Raw genomic sequence first — 25,567 nt, forward strand, 5'->3', positions numbered from 1 at the left:
CTTAGGGGTAATAGTAGACAATAACCTTAAATTTGATTTACATGTCAATCATACTATCAAGACCATTAACAAGAAGCTCAGCTCACTATATAAAAACAAACCTTTTCTTACCCCATTAGCAAGGACTGCCATCGCTTGCTCTCATCTTCTCTCTGCCCTTCTATATGCTGCCCTATACTCTCTTACTTGAACAAATCTGTACTTAGCAAGCTCTCATGCTGCTACAACCATACTGCCAGATTCATCACAGGCTCTACATATAGGACACACCACTGTCAAAACCTTCATCTCTTAGGATGGTTAGAATTGCCTAACCTACTTCAGTTCAACCAGCTCATACTAACACGCAAAATTCTCAGTTATCCAGAAAATACTCCTGCACTTAAAAACATTATAAATTCCTGTAGTAACTCCAGGCCACTATGCTCATCCAACAAACTGTTGGTCCAAACACTCAAGGCTAACAACTCAGCCGGAGACTCCCTGTTTGCCAATTTCATTGGTAAAACTTGGAATTCACTCCCAGCTAACCTTACTCTTGAACCCTCTCTACATCCCAGCTAACCTTACTCTTGAACCCTCTCTACATCAATTCAAAAAAGTCTCAAACAGTACTTTTCGACACACTGGCTTTGTTCATGTTCCAACCCTGACTTACTCCTTAGTTAGTTCTATGTATTGACAGTACTAAATATGCATTTTTATTTTCATGACTGTGTTGTAACCTATTAGTTTTCAAGAGATAATTACACTGTGAGTCTTTCTAGCCCCATTATGAGGGTTGTGCTATTCGTATTTTGTAAAATATGTCTTTCTTTTTGTGATGTTTACCTGTTATACTGGAGCTTTTCTCCCCAGGCCTCTGCTGAAAATGGACATATATCCAGTCAGAATATCCAGGTCAACAAATTTAAAATAAATAAAAATAAAGACTGAGCCCCCAAAAAAAATTTTAACATTGTTTATACAAAGGGGCAAGCCTCCTCTACTAATTATATATACCAACTCCAAGATCACACTAAGGAAAGGGCTAAATCCAAGCCATGCTGCACCTTCATCTCGGAAAACAAGCTACTAGCATTTAGTTTTACTTCTAAGGGAGATAATTTAGTGGGAAGGTTGGACCAGGGAGGGGTTAATGCATGGGAGGGAGCAGCATCCACTCATGTGGGTGGGAACTAAGTCTAGGATATTTATACCTGTAGTTGGGGAGTTAACAAGTTGCTCCAGGGTGTTTGCATTTATGAAGTCCAAAAACTAAAGGGCAAGTGAATTATGGGTCATATAAGTCTTCTAGGTTAAGGAGAGGTAGTTGACATCATCCATAACTATGTTGTAAGGCTGAATGTTAAGAGATTCTAATAGGTATAGGTAGGAGGTGTCATTTTCCAGAAGCACGTTAGGGGATCTGTTTCTAGCAAGGATATGATAGGGGATCACACCTATGGGTAGTTGGGCATGGAGCAGCTCATGTGAGTCATGTTGTTGGATCAGTTCAGAAGTGTATTTGTCCTTTATGAACACTGAGACGCCTCCTCCTTTTCTTTTATCTTGAGCTGAGACAAATCAAGATTTAAGAAAGGCGCTGTAGCCTTTGATAGCTGGGGTGCTTTCCATGGTTCTGAACCATGTTTCCATGACTGCACATATATCTGCATTCTTCAGGGTAAGGAGTGCTTCCAGAGAGTGCAGTGTTATTTATTTAAACTCCTAGCATTGAGCAGAAGTACCTTTCGTAGCTGTGAGTGATTTTTGTTATATTGCTATATTGGAGGGTTTAACAACTTGGCACAGCCTAAAAAATATAATATGTGGATAGATAAAGTTTTTGCCAGTATCTGGAAGTAAAGTGGTGACAAATGAAAACCATCTATGGAAAAGCATTGTCATTGGTTGATCATGTCTCCCAGGCTGACAGATATCGGATCTCCTTGTTGTGACACCAGAAACTAAGCCAATTTTTGAAGTAAATAATTTTTTGCTGATACTGTGTCATCAACATTGGTGATGATAGGATGCCACTAAAGGCTAGATTCATACCCACCTGGGACACATTCAGAGAGCTCCATCATGCCTCTGCTCATATAATCCAGTGAGGAATGTACTAAGTCATTTATGCCTACATGGAATATGACCATGTCATCCTGCAACTTGTGATTTAAAGACCAAAGTGGATAGGTGATCTGGTAGATCCTGACTCCAGACAGACAGCTCATTGTGATCTTCTCCAGAATAACTAGAATGTTTGGCTGTGTAGTATGTTGCCTTTTGGGCTTTGAAGCTTGACTACTATGATTTTTATAGTTGTGTTTTGTGAGGAGCTGTCTCTTTTGAGTGTGTGATGGTCCATTTAGAGATACTTTTAGGAGGTCTTGGAGGTCTGGGTAGATTACAACTGAGAATCTCCACATATGTGGGTCTATGTGTTTGTTTCTTAGTGTTGGAGTGAGTGTTTTCGGTGTAACTCTGACAAATTGGTTTGCATTTTTTATATGAGTATGTGAGAGCTTTGCCTACAATAACATTGTGTATCTACATCTCTGACACTCTCTGCTTGTCTATTATAAAATTAAACTGTTGTCAGTGAACATGAAGCAGTTACTGCACTGTCTGAGGATGTTTATATCCACCAGGCCAGATAGAGAGATGATTGGGAAGCACCTATCCTTTATATCAGATCGTTAGGTGATGGGAAGATGTAAGGGAGAGTCACTTAAAAGTCTAAGTGAGAGTGTTTAGTAGTATGTTATTAGATGATCTGCAGTGATGATGCCCTCATCACAAACTGACAGGTCTTTGAGCAGCTATGAACAGTTAGAGACTATGGACAGCATTTCATATAGAGGATTTTGAACTGGAGAGGGTTGCTTATATACAAGGACTGGGTAACCTTGTCTGTGAGAAACTCAAGCATGAAACTTTTATACCAGCAGGATGAAAGACTTTTACACAATTAAGACCACAGGCCAATCAGATAAACACATAATATGCCTTCCACCAGCACTTCCCAACCTGGATGGGTTGAATCAGCCCTCTGCTCCCATCAGTGCAGGAAAACTCTCTTAATGTAAAACACTGGTTTTGAAATCAAATATTGTAACAAATGCTTTGCAACAAAAGGCATAACTCTTGCATTATCAAGAATCCTTTGAAATAAGTTCAGAAACCATGAGAAATGTTCACAAATACAGAAATACCAACAGGATGAAATAGTTTTTCACAGTTAAGCCCTTAGGCCAATTAGATAAAAACACAAGAAGCCTTCCAACAGAAGTTCCCAACTGCGCCCACCAAAGTGCAGAAAACCCATCTTAATGTAAAACAAATTGGTTTTGACCGCAAGTGCAGTAACACATAATTTACGACAAAAGGTAGAACTCCTGCAGTATCAGGAATCCTTGAAATAACTTCACAAACCCTGAGGAATGTTCACAAATACAGACAAAGGTGCACAAACATAGCAAAACATCTACAAGCACAAAATGTTTTGCAAAACTTAGAAATATTTAGGCTAACTGAAGAAAACTTTGGCAAACTCAGAACAGCTTTTGCAATATCAGAGGAGGCTAGGATATAGCAGAATACTGTTAAAATGACCTAAGAGCAGTACAGTAAAAACAGATGACATTTTTAATAAGTGCAGGCTAGCAAATAATGACAAATTCAAATAAATCAATAAATGCGGCACAGAAGTATCAAAAGGCACTGAGATAGAGCAACTACAAAAAAAAAATAAAAGCTCGAATTTCAGTATCTCAAGACCATAAGAGCGAATTTTTAAAATAGCGAAAGTGCATAATCACGAATTCAAACATCTCAAATTCATGGTTATGGCTTTACGCTACATTGCGTGTGGTGGTTTGTGTGGATGATGTCTGGTGTCATGTGTGGACTTAGGTGTGATTTAAGGTGAGTGTTTTGTAAGGGTTTTGGGTGGGGGTTTGGATGTATGTGAGTGTGTTTGTAAGTTGTACTTGAGGGTTAGGGTAGGCAGGTGAAAGCATGAGTGTGTAAGTGTTGGATGTGTTGGTGTGTGTGTGTGTGTGTGTGTGTGTGTGTGTGTGTGTGTGTGTGTGTGTGTGTGTGTGTGTGTGGAACTGTAGTATGTCTGGATGTGAGTTTGTTGTCTTTTCCTGTTTGTGCGATCTTTGAGTTAGTATATATAAGTAGGGGGGTGTAGGGAGGCTTGTCCCCCCTGCTTAAATGTAGTTTAGGTGTGTTGATGTGTGTTATTGTATTTGTTTATGTTTTGTTGTTTGATTTGTCGTATTGTGGGTAGGATGTTGTATGTGTTGTGTGGTGTATGGCATGTAATGTTCGTGATTTTGTGTTTCGCAGTTTTGGGGTTTCGGGATTTTGAGCATTCGCCTTTATGGTCTCAAGATACTGAAATTCGAGATTTCAGTATTTCAAGATTATAAAGGGGAACCATATATATATCTATATATATATATATATATATATATATATATATATATATATATATATATATCCCCCAAAGAGCACTCTGCTTTGGCTTGTAAGCAACCCCCTCCCCACACACACACACACACACACACACACACACACACACACACACACACACACACACACACACACACATCTTCCAATTTCTCTCTTATTCCCTTCTATTAGCAAATAGTATCCATAACTGATCAATACTGTGTGTTTGTTAATTTACACTGAGACCACAGTAGCCTACTGATACAAGGTTATCCTGTTTTTCCACCTGAGTAATTGTTAAGAAATGACTTACAGTTTCAGAACAGTCCTTGGTCAATTGTGATTGTTTCTTAAACACAAACTTGTCTTTGCTTTGGCTCATTAGCAGCAGTACAAAGAACTGCTGCTCACATCCTTGTTCTCCCCTCCCCCTTCCCTGTTTATTACCTTAAGACAATCCCAAAGTTAATAAGTATTACCAGTGGCAGGCACCATTTTTACAACTAAAATCCACTCTGCTACAGGCCCCATGAAGGAGCTCAGTGTCTCTCCAGTAAGTGTTTTTACAACTGTAAATGCCTATTTATGTTGAATTGTGTTAGACATTTTACAACTGTATATGTTTATGTTGAATTGTGTTAGACATCTAATCTGATTTATGCTTTATTATTGGAAGTTACTATGCCATGCTAGCATTTTATCTGCACCAAGTTGTTTTTAGTATACTAGTATGGTCTGTTTGCATAGCTGCACCTTGTTCTCTAATGTTATTCATGTAATTGTGTTGTGTGTAGACAGCTCATACTGGTGTCTAAATTCTTTCTATATAATTGTGCTGTTACTGGTGGATAGAATCATATTAGACAACCTCGACAGAGTGCTGCTTGCTATATTTTTATCTGTGACTGCATAACTGCCTTGAGGTTTTTCTAACAGATGTCTTTCCAATTTGCTCAGTATCTGCATATACTAGTTGTTGGTTCAAGACATTTTCCTGCATATACAGTAGCTATTTGCTCAGTTTGTTTTTTGTAATCTTTCTAATATATCTTTACCATCTCAAAGTGCTTACTCCTCTCTGTACTCTTTTTTTCTAGACCTAACACCACTCTTAAGTATTCAACTGCGGTACCACCTTTATCATTCTTATAAGAAAAGCGCAGTCCGGGTCTGAACTTTCTGCAAACAGCTAAAGTTAACTTTGAGTATTTGTCTACCTGTTTTAGCCAATATTCATTTTCCCCTGGAGAGCACTCTGCTTTGGCTTGTAAGCAGCCCCCCCCCCCACACACACACACACACACACTCACTCATCTTCCACTGTCTCTCTTATTCCCTTCTATTAGCAAATAGTATCCATAACTGATCAATACTGTGTTTGTTAATTTACACTGAGACCACAGTAGCCTACTGATACAAGGTTATCCTGTTTTTCCACCTGAGTAATGGTTAAGAAATGACTTACAGTTTCAGAGCAGTCCATGGTCAATTGTGATTGTTTCTTAAACACAAACTTGTCTTTGCTTTGGCTCATTAGCAGCAGTACAAAGAACTGCTGCTCACACCCTTGTTCTCCTCTCCCCCTTCCCTGTTTATTACCTTAAGACAATCCCAAAGTTAATAAATATTAGCTGTGGCAGGCACCATTTTTACAACTACAACCACCCTTGTCACTATCATATGTTCATTTATCAGTTACCCTGCCCTCATTCCCTCCCGCCCCCAGTGGTCCCACCTTTATTATACTCACAAACCCCTCCCATCTTTCCAGTAGCCAACCACAACACTAACCCAACACTACCTCCTCCATCTTCCACTACTATCACACCTCCTCAACTAACATGTACAAGCATACCTTACCTATGCTCACGGCATGCACTCTCCTTGCATATCTTACATCCTACCAAAGCTCCATCATTCCCTCACTCAACCACTACCACTGTACTACTACTCACACCACCACTCATGTCTCACCCTCACTCAGCTCCCCTCCCACCAACTCAGGAAACATCCCTATGCACCCCCCACATATTCTGCCAACTATATTACTCAAACATAAAGCATCCCTACAACTTAACACAGTAACCCTCCCACCATACCTATTACCCAAAGAGCACAATCATAAAGTTTCCCTTAATAACAAACACATTCAAAAACTGAGAAAACTAATAACCTCATGCATATCTAAACTAGCCCTAAGTGGAGATATCCACCCCAACCCTGGCCCTACCATCTCCAACCCCAATCCTCATCAGACTAGAAACCACAACTTCTCCCATATTACAGCCAATAGAAAGCCAAGTGACTTCCTTCTACTAAGCCTAAATATTAGAAGTATATCCAATAAAGTCCATGAACTCCATGCCTCCATAGACTTGTTCTCCCCAGATATAGTCATCCTGACAGAAACCTGGCTAAAACCTCACATTACCAGTGAGCAAATACTCCCTACAGGTTATGGCATACTAAGAGTAGACCGGCTAAACAAGAAAGGAGGCGGTGTAGCTATAATATTTAAACAGCATCTAAACATCCAGATCTTAAAATCATCGGCTCCACAAATAGGCAATGAAGAAATAATATATACCAACCTCAAAATAAACCAAAACAAAACCATCAACATAATTGGATGCTACTTCCCATCTGGCCAAAACATCCCTCCACTAGAAAACCTCCTCAGCTGGTCTACCCACCATCTCCCCCAAGAAACTATCATTTTAGGTAATTTCAATATTGACTGGCAATCCTGTTCTGGCAACCATCCAACCCATCATGTAAACCTTCATGGCTTCACCCAACTAGTCCAGACACCAACCAGGATAAATAAAACCTCCAGCAGGCACACTACCCTGGACTGGACACTAGTCAGTAAGAACCCCCAGTCATATATAACAGGCTGCTTATCAGATCGCCTCAGTGATCACGCCTCAACATTCCTACTCAAAAAATACCTATACCAAGCTAAACCTGTCATCTACCATCAAATACGTAAAAAACTAAACTTTAACCCACTCACATTTGTCTCATTCCTCAAAGAATGTAACTGGCATCCTCTAAAGTACCTCAGTCTTGATGACGCAGTTGAATTTTTTAATACTACCTTCCTGAGCATCCTTAATTACCATGCCCCCATAAGACTTTCCAGAATCAAAGCACAACCCTCCCCATGGCTACAGAAAACCACTAAGTCAGAAATGAAAAACAGGGATAAAGCCTGGGAGCAATGGCGCAAAAACAAACCCCCCTCAACTAGACAGAAATTCCTAGAACTACGCAATAGAGTCAAAAAACTAATAAAACAGGACAAATTCCAATACTACCAGTCTGCCCTAGACTCCTCTCAACACAGCCCCAAACAATTCTGGTCCTCCATAAACTCCATCCTCCACCCAGGTAAAGTCAGTACCCCTCCTCCTAACATCCCTCACTCCTCAGAAAATATTGCTACCTCATTCAACACACACTTCACACAAACCATACTATCACTAGCTAAACAACACAACCCCCTCCCCTCCAACCCACACCTTCAACTATTAATCTCCCCACTGCCTTCTCTTTTTATCCTGTACCTACCTCCAACATAAAAAAACTCTTAACTAAATTTAAGCCCACCAGATTAGCAGCAGACAACCTCTCAAGTGAATACCTAAAAATCGCAGCTGATGCTCTGGCCTACCCAGTATCCATCTTGATTAACCGATCTCTGTCAGAAAGTTGCATTCCCACACTATGGAAAGTATCACATATAATTCCCCTCCAGAAAGACGGACCCTCCACAGAACTAACCAATTACAGCCCCATAGCTATTCTCCCTCCACTCTCCAAAATACTACAGAGATGCATACACTCTCAGGTCTCAGACTACCTCCTTACTAACAACCTCCTTTCCAATACTCAGCATGGTTTCTGACCAAACCATAGCACCACCACTGCCTTACTCTCCTTTACTAACACTATCCTTCAGCATAAAAACAATGGCCATCTTTCCTCTGCTACTTTCCTAGACCTATCTAAAGCATTTGACATGGTCCCACGCAAACAACTTATCTCTGTCCTCAATAACCTATCCTTCTCATAATCAGCCACCAACTGGTTTCAGAGTTACCTGTCTGACCGCCAACAATCCGTTGTATGGCCGAATGACATATCTCCCCAACTACCTGTCTCCATAGGGGGTTCCCCAAGGATCCATCTTTGGACCCCTACTCTTCTGTGTTTTCACCAATAATCTAGCCTCTGCCACCAAACATGGCACACTCATACAATACGCAGATGACTCAACCATCATCTGCTCAGCCCAGTCCCTTCCCAAACTGCAAAAAGTCACACAGGAAGCCTTTTCCTCTGTTGAAACTTGGTTATCCGATGCCCAATTAATACTCAACCCAAACAAAACTAAACTACTCATCTTCCAACCCACCAAACATACTCAAAACAACTCTCACTTTAACATCACAGCAAAAGACAACACCACTACCAAATTGCTAGGAGTGGAAATAGACAATAATCTAAAATTTGACATTCACATATCCTTGACCATAAAAAAAGTCCACATAAAATAGGAACACGACACAGAAATAAACAACTTCTCACCAAAGCAGCAAAGATTTCAGTAGCAAATTCCCACCTTATCTCCACCCTATTTTATGCCTGTCCAATATATACCAACCTAAGGCAATGCAATCTAAACAAGCTAGAGACCTGCTACAACAAAATTGCCAAATTCGCCACAGGGGCATCCTACCGTAGTCTCCACTGTCGCTCACTTGCTGAACTGGGCTGGCTTGAACTCCCTCACCTCCTTCAATGGTATCAACTCTCACTCGCCCACAAACTAGTAAATCATCCACTAAATGTCCCATCCCTCCAGAATCTACTCCAACCCTATTGCACCACCAGACCACTAAGATACAGCAACAAAAATCACTTGCAGATCACTAAAGCCAATAACTCTGCTGGTGAAGCACTATTCTCTTGCACCATAGCCAAATTATGGAACTCCCTCCCACCCACAATTACCTCCGTACCATCATGCACCCACTTCAAAACTTTACTAAAAGCGCACCTAAAAACATGCTGGCTATGCCCTTGCAACTCCCACTCTAATACCACCCTCCCCATCCAACCACTACCTTTCTTTCCACTCCACTAACTACTTTGATTATAGCAAGCTCAGATGCTCATAAGCCAGTACTTATTATACAGCAGGAACTTCTTCTTGTAACATTTGTTAATGTCTGTTATGTACTTCACAGATAAAGATCCTAGTTGTCTACTGATGTACTATGTTCTTCATCTGTAAATATGTTGTAAGTAATTGCTATGTAAATTGTTAATCGCTATGTAATCCAATGTAACTACTGTCTGTTTATTTTAACTGTGGAGCTTTACTCCCTGGGCCTCCGCTGAAAATGGACCTACGTCCAGTCGGACACTCCCGGTCAACAAATATATACACTATCAGCTTTGTAGGTCCACAGATGGTTTTAGAAGTAATCCAAGATGTTGTAGTCACAGGTGCCCAAGCCAGGCACAGGAAAACTCTGAATAAATGAGCTTTGAATATTTCACATTGTAAAAAGACTGTCTTCTCAAGAATTTTGTTGACATTTTTTAAATTTTTTTTTCCCAAACTGTGTAACACATCAGTAGAAAAAACATTTGTAAGAGCTACTACAGACCATTCACTGACACTTGTAACTGTGAACTCTTAAATATTGTAGTACTTCTCTATTCTTACATTCTAAGTGAATGGTGTTATGATCTGATAGGTGAAAGATGGGTAGTATAGTTCATGAGCTGTGCCCTCAAAGTGCATCATGGGCAAGGTTTAGCTTTATAGTAAAGCAAAATCTCATCAGGATGTCTGCCCCCATGAGGGCATTCATGGATAAAAAATAGTATTGACTGCTCATTTGGCTGCAGGTAGGTTTGAAATGTGAAGACTCAATGCTAACATAAAAATATATAATTTTTCATTTTTCCCAGGATGGTGCTTTAAATTCCTGTAGCGTAAATGGCCACTAATGAAAATCAAAGGAAACAAAGTAATTAAAAATGCAGATTCATACTGACAGTCAAAAGTAAGCAGTCATAGTACTTTTGAAAGCTGTTGACAGAGAAAACTGCAGTAAATGATTGGTCTAAAATGATATCAGGATGGTGAAGGCATTGACTTTAAAACAAAATCATGTTGCCCGTGGCAGCCCACTTTCAGGGCGTTTGGGAATATAACAAATTAGAAAATAAAAATAATAATAAAAGCTAAAGATGTACTGAAAAACACATTTTTTTTTTTCAGTTTTTGTGTGGTGTTCCTTTAAGAGCAGGTCAGACAAAAATCTGTAATATGACTGGAACACATAATGGCAGATTGTTTAAGGTTTAGTTTTCTGACTTGTGTTTTGCTTGGATTGTCTTTCAGAAGCAAATTTAAAGACACTTGTTCTTGGTGGTTGCAAAAAATAATTTTGGATGCTTTTTATGATATAATGAGGAGTAATGGCATGCTCCCACAAGTACAAAGCCATGCCAAATTAAAAAAAATGAAGCTACAGTCTACTGAGCTGAGTAAAGGGCTGCCCCACCCCCTTCCCTTGATGTGGGCATATCTTGGTAGTGAGATGCTCCATCTTGCAATGTTAAATCTGACCTTCATTAAAAAAAGCATAAAAGATGAAGTGATGCGATTATTTCCATGCTCACTCTAAGGAGGAAACAAATCCGCATAGATTGCAGTTCTGAAATGAAACACCCTTCAGACAAAATTAATTTTAGCCAGGAAGCACGAAGTAGCAAAGCTTAACATCCTTATTCGTTTTCTTTCTTGTATCACAGTTCAGTAGCATTTTATTCCAGTACTGAAGGACGCTAGAATAAGCCACACAGCTTAGGCAATTAACATTTTTTTGCTCTGACAGACGTTTCTATAATTACTTCTAAAATGATAATAATGCTTAGTGGATTCTTAATAATGATGTATGGTGTATCATTGCATTTCTTATGTACAACAAAGTATCTGTCTGTAATTTATCTTGTATTTGGATATGTTGGCATGTGTTACCTCAAAGGAACAACTAACTTCAGGCAATGCAGTTAATGCTGTTGTAATCTGGCATAACATAATGTAGAATTACACTAGGTATGATATGGTGTAGTATTCAGTCAGTTATGGAGTTAGTATCTTTTGATAGGTTTCATGGATGCAGATTCCCAGAATGGGCTGGTAGTTTCCCTGAATAACATTAGTAACTCCTAAACAGAGTCTCATATTTTGACCTAAGAGGACAATATTTAGTTTAAGCACTAACTCAAGCAGAGTAAAAGATGATGATGATCCTCTTCCTGGTACTCAAGACACTTTTTCCTGTAATTTGCAATGACGTATCTACTATTGTCTTCTACATTTCAGATATGATATCGCCTTGCTGAAGTTAAAGAATGAAGTAGTCCTGAATGATTATGTACAGCTGGCCTGTTTGCCACCTCATGGTTTTACTGTGCAAAAAAATCACAAGTGTGTCCTTGCTGGATGGGGCCTCCTGGGAAGTAAGTGATTAAGTTTTACAACTTGTGGTCAGTTTTTTTATTTTTCTGTGTTTTGACTATTTTAATATTTAGAGGACTGTTAATCTGAGTTGTGAATGAGTTGCTGATGATCTTGCGATTTTTTTTTCCTTTTTACACGTGACCCCCCCAATATGTAATGGGGAAGCATCAAGAAAACGCATCCCTTACATGCTAGTCATCATAAAAACAACTTCAGTATATTTAATTCTTGCAGTTATAAGCTATCAAATTACAGGCCCAAAGTGAATTGCTAGCAGTTGTGGTAGTTTACATAGGATGAATATCTTATTCCACAAGAAGGAGCTGAAACTTTTTTATTGCAAACTTGCCCAGCTGTAACACCAGCTCTTGCAGTAATTATTTTAATAAATATAATGCATCATGCAGCACTTAGGACGATGCATACTACATGGTTTGGAATGAGGCACATAGCAGTATACCAGTTTTTGTGAGCAATGTCCCTCCTCTAATCTACCCATAATTTCTGTAATTACATGATTTGTACCTCCATGTCATTAAGATTTCCTACTACCATAACAATATTAACTAATAGTAATATGAAAACAGCAAATGACATCTCTAGTGCATTAGTATTCCCATTTACAGCAGTGCAAATCTGTTGTAATAGTTATTATATCTATGAAGGACAAATCATTTATTTATGTTCCTTAAAATTCTTGAATGTGTAGGCGAATGGGTCAAGTAGATTTTTTTCATTCATGACCAGGCTAAAGGCAAGTTACTGGCAAGACATTTAACTAACTGCATACAAACAAACAATTTAAATTAAAGCCTAGAAAAACAGAAGGGACAGGCAGCAGATACAGGGGCAAGCTGTAATACATAAAGCCATACCCAGTACTACAAAAAATGACAGTAAAATACTAATTTCTACTCTGAAAAGAAATGAACTGTATTCATAGTATATAAGGAAAATAGGTACATCTGGATTCAGGAAATACTTTTAAGAGAAGATCTAGTGTTGTATGAAATTGATGTGAAATAATTACACACTAAGTACAAACCTGAATGAAAAATTTATGATATGCAATATATATGACTAAGGCTTGAATTTATTTTACTGAAGTGAAGTTGGCTTTGCTCATTTGTAAACTTTCCTTTTTGTTTATTATGAGTTTCATGTTTCCTAATTTTCTTTTATTAATTCTACAGTGCTTAGGTTTTTAAGCATTTTAATAAATGTTCATTGAATGATATATAGTACAGAACAAGTCATCCCACTTATTAGATTACCCTGTCTTTTGGGGGGGGGCAGTATTAAGAGGGCATATCATAGCAGTACTCAGGAAGAGAACTGACATATATCACAGCAACTGGAAGAGAACATTTTCATTTAAGAAACATCACCAGTGACTCTTTTCACAAAGTAAACACACAAGGAACCGGTGACTGCTTAGCCAGGACCATCTCCATCATTAGTTAGGATGGTACACTAGAAATACAGAAACACAAAATGTAATGGCAAATAAAGACTGTTGGCACAGCTATTGTAGCCGTTCATGGCTTTCTAGCCATACTCAAACTCTTCCTAACCAGCAGCTTATTTCTTTTTACTTCCATATAGCTTTGCAGATGCCTTATGTTTATCCTGTGTGCTTTTGAATTTAGTCATTGTCTTTGATGCTATCACTTCATCGGGAAGGCTTTTCCAACCATCAATCCTTCTTTCCATGCAAAACACTTTCAAATGCATCTTCATCTCTCCATCGTGCTTTCACTCATTATATCCTTTTATTTCAAATATTGTACCTACTTGGACTTTTTCACATTCCTTTAGGTCTTTAAGTATCCCTGCCATACTCACCTCTGCCTACTTTTTACAAGCCTGCCCATATTGATATTTTGTAGTTCTTTCTACATTTTTCATTTGATGAAGACTGTGCACCATTTCTGTTACTCTTGTCTGCAGTGTCTTCAACTGTCACTATCCTTCTGGAAATGTATTCTTCAGACTTGCATTTTCTACTCAAGATGGGCTCCCACAAGTTGTCTTTAATAGAATACAAACTATTCTTTTCTAATGCTGATCTTCTTCTGCCAGTACATCTCCTGATTCTTTGCCATTCAGGTGTATTGCCTGCATATCTTTAGACCATTTCATACAAGTACTCTAAGGATCTTTCTTACATTTGTCATTTGTAGTGCATCCATTCCATTATTATACTCTTTTTATGGGGATTATTGCTTCCCAAATGTATTTTTGGCATTTTTTAAAGCATGTCACCTGCCATGATCTAACTGGCAAGTAAAGAAAATGCTTAGTTACTGAGATACATTTTATCCGTGGGATGGTTAGGAGAAGAAAGGGTGAGTCTGAGGCATCATTAGTACTCATGCAGTCTGGACTCCATTGTCATTTTTTTAGAGGCCTTGCATAATGAATTAGATTATCTAGGATGACCTACAGTACTGTCAATTTATGTGTGCTCATGTACTTGTGCATGTGTGTGTGTGTGTGTGTGTGTGTGTGTGTGTGTGTGTGTGTGTGTGTGTGTGTGTGTGTGTGTATGTGTTATTTTAATGAGAAGTGAGCATCTGTATTTGCAGACATCAATAAGAGTAAAATTGACTGCTCTGTCCTGCAGATGTTGTTGATTTTTTTCCATTTCCAATGGCAGTGGAAGCAAACAAAGATGAAGAGACAATACTCTAACAAGTGTGCAAACATTCTGCTTAAATGCTTCTGTAGCTAGATACACAATAATCTGTTTAAGTTTTGGCAGATGCCATTGTGTCAAGCTGTAAGTGAAGTCACATAAATCACCAATAAGGTTTGCTGCACATAGAGAGTAATAAGTCTAGTCACATGCAAGTATTTAAATATATCCATGATTTTGAAACATGCGTCACGCAGAATGCAAATCTCCCACAAGAACGGAATCATACATAGTCTAAGCAAGCTGTCAAAAGTTAAGTTCATTGTCTTAGAACTTTTGGCCTACATATGATATCTTACAAGATGATATTCAGATACATGATGTTGAGGGGTAATATAAAGAATAATACATTCATCTTTGTAGATAACTGTATGCAATGTTCAAAAAACTAGAAACACCAAAAAATACCCTCAAAGGAACCACCACCAATTGCTGTCTGAATGTGTGTTAAGTGCTTTCATCCAAAGAGTGAAGGATGTCATCAGAATAAACATTTCCAAACATAAGTGAACATTTAAATACTCATCACCAAGTCATGTGACATCAAACATACAAAATAATGTGATCACTACAACTTAAAATTCTACACAAGTAATGTTTTAAAAAAACTCACTTGTTAAACATTTTCATAGAAAAACATGTATTATAAATATCTGTTTAATAAAACAATTGCGCTAAGATATAATTTTGCACCCTCATATTTAAGTCACATCCAAGGGAAATGCCCTCATTCAAACATGGAGTACAAATAGCATTTTATTTGATTTGCCACAGCACCTCCTTATAAGCCAGTACATTTTCCCACCAGTCACTTTTCAGACATTTATCCACTTTCTGTAATATAAAAAACAGTCCTTTAAAAATCTCTGCAATAATGGAGTGTTTACAAAACGCATTATTCTCACTGGTTTACTATTGAAATCATGTAGTGCCATTGATTGAATGTCAACTGGTTGAAAGGCACTTTTCAAGAAGGCACAATGCCGGACCAGAATACTATGAATACACAATACTGAATGTGCAGTGTAATTCGGTAGTCTGAGTTCAGTATTGTGAGTGGAGATCGTGGTATGGTGAGGAACAGGGAAATTATCTATTTACTCACTTTAGTGTGATCTCGGAGTTAGTATATATAATTTGCAGAGGGTGCAGAGGGAGTAGGCCCCCACAGGGGGAAGGGAGCTTGCCCCCTGCAAAACAGTAAAAAGTATGTGCCGTTGATTTGACAGTCTAATAGTCAGTTCTCCTGCGTAGCTTGGGTGACTGATATCACCTACAGCTATGTCGAATTACGGGTGGTGGTGAAATAATTTAAAATGTTTTGCCTGTTTAAGATTACGAATCTCCACTTTACAGTGAGGCTATTTCATCGGGTGATGAATGCAGTTTCCAGATTTCAATAGTAAACTGTTCTCACTATATCCTAAAATAGATAATATGCTTGTAATATCAGTTCTTAAATCCTTGTAATCCAATTCTTTGTCAGTTTAGCCCACTTAGAAGCTTTGGAATTGTTTATTCTGATAAGTGCATAATAAACATTCACATTTAATTTGGCAATAATTCCTTAGAGGGAATTTTGTTAGTGTTTGTAGTTTTTTCTAATTGTTTGAAATTTACACCGACTACCACATGGACTGTTTGTTGTTTCTTTATTCTAAGTTTGAATATACAATTATCACCAGGGACATCATCCCAGGAGCTTTTCTCCTCCCAAATTGATAGTTCAGACACAATTAATTTACCAGCAGATATAGCAGAGCAATTGCTGGCCTATTTATCACAATTAAGTGTTTCAATAATCAGTATAGTACTAGCTAGTCCAGATCAAATGAAAGAATTCATTAGGGAGGGAAAAAAAACAGAAGTTATCTTCTACTACCAGTGGCTTGGAATGAGATCCATATTCAAAAGATGATTGAATCAATTGCAATGTACCACAGGATGAGACTGACTTACAGGTAGATTTGGACAAATGGATAGAATGTCCAAGTTCTTTTTCAAACCTCAATAGTGGTGATGCTGATGATAATAGAACCGGTTACCTGTTACAATAAGTTTGGCTAAGGCAATCAAGTTATTGGACAAAAATAACAAAACTCAAATCCCTACAGCTGGATAATTTATATTTTAGAGAATATGTTAAGAGAAAGAGGATGGTTTGTGAGTTCTGTTTTTTGGAGATTTCTGAGTAGTATTTCTGCAGACTACAAAGTCCTTTTTTTTTGGTTAAATGCCTTTAGTAGAAAAAAAAACAAGCCATATTAACATTTTTTCTGATCACACACATTATACATTACATATGTTTTTTTTCTTTATAACGTCTAACTTTCAGTCAAACATTACATAAGTTGCTCAGTTCCTAACCTCCGTTAAACCTCATTCCTCCTCTTGATGATTATTCTGCATGTATTATTCCCAAAAATTCCATTTATTTTTATGTAATTTCCTCCTTCCCTTTTCTGTAGATCCTGTTCCACTTTTTGCTCTCTTACAATTTTCAGTACTTCAAATATAGTTGGCTTAGATTTGATTTCCATTTTCTAGTAATTGCTTTTTTGGCAGCCAACAGAATTAAACTTAAGAAGTCCTTACTATGTCTTGGCAAATCAGATTCTGTGTCCCAGCTAAAAGAGTAATGCAGATGACTTCACAGTCATCACCACTGCTGACTCTCTCTGTGAACTAAATACTGTCAGTCAAAAATCCTTCTTGTCAATTAAAAACTGACTCACCAATAATCACTTGATTTTAAACCCTAAAAAACTAAATGTCTGCTTTTAACCCCAAAACTACGAACCATCTTAAATCCTCCTTCTCTACCACCTCAAGCAACAATACACTTATCTTTGTCGAGTCTCACACTAAGCTGCTAGGAGTCAGCATAGACGACCAACTTAAATCTGATCTGCATGTCACCTACAACATTAAGAAAACCCACCAAACATTAGTACATCTCTACAGCAACAAAAACATTCTCACCACCAAATCCAAAATCTCCCTATCCCATGCTTACCTACTTCCAGACCTACTGTTTGGGTCTCAAATTCTCATCAATTTTCAGACCTCCCTCCTAACAAAACTTGAATCAACATATAACAAAACTGCCAACTTTGCCACAGGTCAACCCCACAACTCCCACCATTGGCTTGCCCTCAAAAGACTAAACTGGCTAGAATTCCCTCACCAACTACTCTTAACCCAAGTTCAAATTATACATGCCTTACTGTACCAGCCCACCTCCTGCCCAGATATTGCCTCTCTCATCTCCCTGTATACCCTTCTAATGTTTCTCTGTCTCTGGCCAGAACCTGCTCCAAATCTACAAACCCAAAAGCAAATTAGGTTAACAACTGTACATCTACTTCCCTGGTCTAGCTTGGAACAAACGTCCTTTAGAACTCAGGAAAATTATCCACTCACAAAAATTCAAGGCTCCTCTCAAAAACTATCTAAACCATTCTTGGATCTGTCACTGTAATCACCCTCTAAAATTGCCTCCTTAGTCTTATATCCTCTTTTGGAACTAATTCAGTAACCACCCCCTAGTGTGTGCCTCACCACTCACAGCCATCTCATACCCAAATCCTCTTTTTCTGTCTTATCTACTCCCAAGCTAAATCTCAACTCCTCACCACTTCACCACCTACTACTAATTCCTACCTACCTCCTCTCTAAATTCCTATGTAACTAACTCCCCTATTCCCGCAGTCCTGTCGCTGTTACACCTCGTCTCCCACTCTTACCCCATCCCATACCTACAGGGGTTGTGCTGCTTGATTTCAGTTGTATATGATTGTATATAATTTCTCATGTAAATGTTCTGTATATCTATTACAGTGTTCTTTGTGTATCTTTGTAATTTACTACATCACTTAGAGTAGACCTTTAGATTATTCATTTTGTACCACTGTACTTTTATGATTTTCTGTATCTTTGTACCTATTACCACTACTTGTTTGTAATCACATGTGGAGCTTTTCTCCCTGGGCCTCCACTGAAAAAGAGCTTGCTGCCCAGACAGACTAACCTGCTCATCAAATGTCAAATAAATAAATAATGATAAATAATAGTTGCAGCCATTTGCTTCCCCAATATTTCTGATAGCAACTTTGTAGGGAATTTTTAAAATCTTCCAATTTGTTACACTCCCAAAAACATGTTCCCAGTTACTTCTTTCTTTCCAATCACACCTCCAACATTTGCTATGTACCTGCAGAAAGATTCTTTGAAGTTTGCTTGAACTACAAAAATACCTATGCAATCACTTCCAAGAATACATTTCTAAACCTTCTGCAATTTGTTGCATACTTGGGAGCCATATATATGTCCCTGATTGTTCCCTTGCAAATTGTTTTTCCTGTCTCTCTTCCCAATCTTTTCTAACCTTCTCTCATTCATTCCTGTAGTTATCATGCAATATTCTGTATGTCCTACTAGTTGCCCCTAGTTAACAGCAGCTTCTGTTCTATATTTGACTAAATAATCTACCAGAACAGGCCTTTCACTTAGGACTGCCCTGTCCCTTTCCCTTTGTCAATACTCTGATATGTATCCCAGTTAGGGAAAGCAATCTCTAACCTGTATTCCAAACCTTTTGCTCTTAACTCAGGGTGGACTAATGGTTAAGGTGTTTGCCTTACAAACACAAGGTACAAGGTTTGAATCTCACAGGGGATAATTGGCTAGGCTTAAAAAATGGCTTGCAAGGGCAATTATATTCTCTAGTTATTTGCTCCCAGTACCTTGGTTCCTTTACTATTTTTCCCAATTAAATTCCAGTTCCATCTTGCCTATTTTCTGTATACCTACTTGCAGTTACCCCTCTTGGCAAAATCTCCTCTTTCCATTCCTGTAATGTCTTAGTTCTTAGAATACTTTTTAAAACAGAATCCTTTTTAACTCATACTCCTAAATACTTTATCTTATTCTGTCACCATAAATATGAATATTGCTGAACCAGTTCAATGAGTGGGTAGATAATTTGTGGCTATAGCCTTTGTTTTATCTTCATTCATTTTATATCCCTAAAAAACTTGAAACTGTGTCAAAATGTTCCACAACACAGAAATGTCCTTTTCTGAATTTATCAAATACAAAATAGTATCATTTGCAAATAAAGCAAACTTTTCTTGATTACCATACCAACTATATGACTGAATTTCTGAGTCTCTTTATTTTCTCTGCCAATTGCTCTGAATATAAAGTAAATAACAAAGGGGAAAGGGGAATCCCCCACCTGGTTCTTCACTTTAAAGGTAACTTATCAGACAGGAACCCTCTGCCTTTATTTTTTCCAGTCAATCCCTCATATATCCTCATAAATAACCTCATTATTGTGTCTAAGAATGCAAATGCTTCCATTGCTGTACTCATAAAATCCCAACCTATTTTGTCAAATTCTTTCTTTGCATCAAGACTCACCAGCAACAGCAGTATTTCTTACATTTTGCCTCCCTCTGGATCATCATTGTTCTTTTAATGCTGTAAATGCCCCCCCCCCCAGCAAAACCACACTCATCCATATTTAATACATTTTGGCAACACCATTCCCATTCTTTTAGTTAGTATAGACATAAAGAACTTTATAATCATGGCTTAAAATTGAAATGGGTATAATGGCTCTTTACCCTGTTTGGGTAGTACACTCACCATAGATTTCTTCCAAGATGCTGGTGCTTCCCTTCCTTTTAAAATGCTAGTCAACAAAATCTCTCAAGTTTTTTGTAACTTTCTTCCCTCCTAATTTCTAGACTTCAGCAGGAATACTATCTGTTAACTAGAGACCTCCATGCACACTGATTATATCTCACCATTTTTATCTCATCTCCCCCTGTTTTAACTATTAGATGTTGAGCTTCGTCTTCTTCTAATCTTGGCATAATTAAGTCTTCCTTAAATATTTTCATTTGACCTATTTCTTGGTTTCTACATTCCTTTGATTTTATACAAATTTTCATAAAATTTCCATAATTTCTCTAATACCGCTGTAAGATCTCTTGTAATTTTTCTTGTCATAGGCTCCCTAAGTTTGACGACAACCTTTTCTACTTTTTGATGCCCATGCTTTTGTGTTCAGGCATTGTTATCAAAAAATAGTTGCTTAACAGTAGTCATTTATAATTTATTTATTTTTAGTTAGCATTTGTTTACTGGGAAAGTCTGTCTGGGGCAGAGCCCATTTTCAATGGACACCCAGAAAGAAACACTCCAGATGCATGTCTTTGGAATGTGGGAGGAAACAGTAGTACCCAGAGGAAACTCACATGAACACAGGCAGACTCCATACAGAAGGTACCCCAGCCAAGAATTGAACCAGAGAATCTTTTGCTGTGAGGCAACAACACTAACCACTGCACCACTTCACTGCCCAAACTCATGCATATTATCCAAATACTCCCTTATTTTCTCTTTAACACTCTCTAGCCATGATATCAGCCAGGGTTATGGGTAGCATGGGATTCTGACTCATCAGTTGGATCAGACGAGCAGGATGAAAAGGACTGAGGTCTTTCCAGTTGCTGTAGGTGACTGGTAAGGTACATACCAAAGGTAGCATTGCATTCTATTATTGCCCTGATGAGTGAGGAGTACAGGGGGGTTATAACCTCTCTTGCTCTGGATGAAATGCCCTTACGTATGAGGTGGGCAATGTAGAAAGACTTTCTTACCACTGTGGAGATGTGGTGGTCAAAGGAAAGGTTGCTGTCAAACTGTGTGCCCAAATCTGTCACCACTTATTGCATGCTTAGGGTGTTGTTATTAATGTGGTAATCTGCAGGGACATTACCCTTGCTAAAGTGGTTGATAATGCATTTTTTTGCATTGAGTTTTAGCCCATGACTTTGGCACCAGTCGTTTGTCAGTGTAAGTCCCTCTTGTAGGATGTTGACATCATTGGGGACTCAATGACTGCACCCAATCTGCAATCTTTAGCAAACTTTATCAGCCATAGGCCTTTTGTTTTAGCCTGTACATCTGAGAAGTTGATTCCAAACAATAGGGGCCCCAGCACAGTTCCGTGTGAAATGCCACTGGTTACGGCTCTATTGGTGGAGGTAGTGCCACCTATTTTGACTGTATACATTCAATTGCTAAGCCAGTTTGCAACCAGCCTGACAATATATGGGTTGATCTCCAGTTGGGTGAGTTTAAAAATGATACCTGGGTGGAAAATACTATCAAAGGCCTTGGCCCAGTCCAGGTATGCCATTTGCACATATTTGCCTGCATTCAGGGCTTTAGTAACTGTCTCAAAGAAGTCCGCCAAGTTCAAGAGGCAGGATCTCTCTTTAATGAAGCCAGACTGGGTCAGGTCAAACATTTGGAGGTCTCCTATATCTTTGATGATAAGGCCCATGATTATTCTTACCATAGCCTTAAAGATGAGACTGGCCAGGCTTATGGGTCTATAGTTCCCAGGGTCAGTGGAAGTGCCTCCTTTATGTAACAGGATGACGGTCACTGTTTTCCATTCAGCAGGCACAAAACCAGTGCTTAGACTGTGGTTAAAAAGAGTACCCAGCGGTGCAGCTAGTTCCTGTTTTAATCCATTTAGAAAGCAGCCTGGGATATTATCAGGTCCCACAGAGGCTGTAGTTTCGGCTTCAGGGAGAGCATTTATGACCTGCTGCTTGGAGAAACTAGGAAGAGGGAAGTGGTAGGGATGCTTTGGGGGATATGTGGCAGAGAAAGAGGAAGAAGCTTTCACTGAACCTGTCAGCTAGCAGTTTGGCTATTTCTGCAGCTTCAGTATATGTGGTGACATTAACAACCAATTCTGCACAGACCTTTAAGGTTTCTGATGTAGCTAAAGAAGGCCTTATGGTTATCCTTAGCAAAGGAGGCTAATTTGCATTCATAGTTAGCTTTAGAATGCCTTACAAGGAGTCTTATTTGCTTGTTTAAGTCAAGGAGAGAATGTTTCCAATTCAGAGACCATTTTTTCCTGCTCTTGGACAGAAAGTTTTGTTCTCTTATTACATAACCTGTTAATGGCAGATGTCCACCAGGCAGGCTTGTTCTTTCTTGAGGATCTTGGTTTGATCCTATCAGGTACGGCTATGTCAATACATTTGTATAGATGCTTCTACAAGGCATTGGTGTAAATCCCAGTATAGGAGTCCATGCCATCAATGAGGGCGGGGGCTATGAAGTTATTAATGCCATCACATATTAGATTGTAACTGGCTTTGGAGAATTTTTTTTAGTCTAGCTGCAGTGATTGGGGGTGGTCAGATGTTATTGTTACTTCTAATGAGACTGATTTATGATCTGACCTCACTAGGGACGGCCGCACACATGGGGTAATGCAAAGATCACTCATGTTAGTGAGCACCAGATCTCAACTGTTTGGACCCCTCGTAGGGTTGTCAACCAACTGGTCCATGGCATTGGAGATGATGAAGTCCAAGTACCTTTTGGCAAGTGTGTTAGTACATATATAATTTACCCAGTCTCTGGATGGGTAGTTAAAGTTGCCTAAAACCAGGGTGTTTGCTTGTATCTTGAGCAATTCAAGTAGATCCAAGTTGCAGTGTAGGTATCCTGGATCATGGAGGGGGTCCTATAACTGGCAGTAACTTGGAGAAGGGTCTTATCTACAATCAGCTGGACCTGGATTAGTTCATAGGTTCATAGATTAGTACTAAGCTAACTGCCTTTGCGAGCCATTGTAAGCCTAGCCAATTATCCCTTGTGAGACTCAAACCCTGCACCTTGTGTTTGCAAGGCAAACACCTTAACCATTAGGCCACCCTTCCAACCCCTCTTCAAGTTCAAGCGAATCATTTTGTTTAACTAATCTAGAGGTGTATTTATCTTTGATGAATGTTGATACTCTGCCTACTTTAGGTTTTACCCTTTCAGTTTATGGTCTAAGTGTGTGGAAGTCATTATAACACGGTATGGCCAGAGTGCTTTCCACAGCCTTAAACCCAGTCTCTGTGACTGCACTGATGTCAGCATCTTCTAAGGTGAGGGCTGCTTCCAGTGAGAACAGTTTTAGATTTAGACTCCTAGCATTAACAGCATAACCTTGAGGCTGCTTTTTGAAGATATTTTTACATCAGGAATTTTGTTGTTGTGATATTGCCTAAAAAAGCCACTATGGGGGAGGTAAGAGCCTTAGCCAGTAACCAAAATCCCAGAGGAGACAGATGAAGACCATCTCTGGCAAAGCAGCATGGCCTGTCTACCATTTCATCCCAAGCTGACAGGCACTGGATCCCCTTAGAATGACATCAGAAACTAAGGCAGTTGTTGCAGTCAATGATTTTTTGTTTATATTGTGTGGTATCATCTTAGGTGAAGGGAGTATGCTGTTCAAGGCTAGGGACATACCTAACTGAGACCCATATTCAGAGAGCTCAGTCATGTCTCTCTTCATATAGTCCAGTGAGGTATATCTCAAGTCATTCACACCAACACGAGCTATGACAGAGTCATAACGGTACTTGTTGTGGAGCTACTTGAGCATGTGTGTGATCCGGCGGATCCTGGCACCCGACAAACAGCTGACCAGAACCTTCTCCTTGTTCAGCCTGGTGAGTGGGACATCTGTTTGTCTCACTACAGAGTCACCTATGACCAAACATTTTGGTTTATATGTACTTTGCCTTAGGGGCTTGTTTGTTCAGACACTTGTGCTTGTGGATTTATGTGTATTGAGTGCTGTAGGTATTGTATTAGGTGTAGCATGTTTGTGTTTAAGAGGTCTCTGGTGTTTAAGTTAATTACTGGTGAGTACCTCCTCGTATGATGGTTTATGTGTTGAAAGCGTGGTTTGTGCATGAGGTGTAGTATGTAGTTTGATAACCTGTTCAGTGTCACTGTACTGTGAATGAGAGAGCAAGGATTCCAAATTATTAATATATATGCATCTCTCACAAATTGAGCTTGAGTGGTTTAGAAATAGTGGGTTGTCAGTGTACAGGAGGCAATTGCTGCACTGCTTCAGGATACCCATGTCAATCAGGGTGGCAAAAGAAACAGAGGAGAATTGACCATCCATAATACTAGATGAAATTTGCTTACTTTAAGGAGGAAGGATGTGGTTTAATTGGGGGCTTAATGCCGGGTCTATACTATTGGGGTTCTCAATGGGTACAAGACTATTAGGGATTAGGAGATTTCAGTTAAAGTGGAAAATGCTGTAGAAAGCCCAATTGGTGCTCTCTGGCAGTTAAGCGCAATTTAAGGGACTCCTCAGTTGGAGCATGGACAGCCTCTAAGGGAAAATAAATCTATTTTAACTTTTGCATCTCTAACCGCCAATGGTTACCTTCACTGAACGGTGCTGCGTTAAACTGCGCTGCATGCAAACAGATGCCTTAGATTGCTCAAATGAAGACAGTAGAGGAGTGGCTGGTCGCCAAACTCTGTGGAGATGTGATAAAACAGGTGCAAACCCTCACAAACACAGGGCTTATGTAGCAACTGTGAGAACCCTTTTATAAAACACGTTAAGTAATTTTCAAACAAGCTGGTCAATGGAAATGCTCAATACTGATCCTTATTCCAACAATCTCCAACTCAGATGGGTCTTTTGCTACACTCTTTTGCCACAAGGATGCAGGGGGCCTTCTTAATGTAAGATGGCTGGATTTAATGCTCAGACAATACCAAACAGTCTAGATTCAGAAAATCTGAATCTAGCCTATGCTATAAAATGCACAAGTACTAGAAAATAAAAAATCCAGGAAAAACAGTCTCAAACAGCAAACAGTTGAAACAGTGAAACAGCATAACAGTTAAAATGGCTAAAAATAGCTAAACATAGTTGGCAATTCAGTAATGCAGAGTTTAAAAGTGCAGCAGAGTGAATAAAAATACTTGTTTTTCTGTAGATTTCAAAGTATGCCTTGGATTTCATTTGG

This window comes from Protopterus annectens, chromosome 2.part1 (genome assembly GCF_019279795.1).
Source record: "Protopterus annectens isolate FY-2018-M chromosome 2.part1, PAN1.0, whole genome shotgun sequence".
Lineage (NCBI taxonomy): Eukaryota > Metazoa > Chordata > Ceratodontiformes > Protopteridae > Protopterus > Protopterus annectens.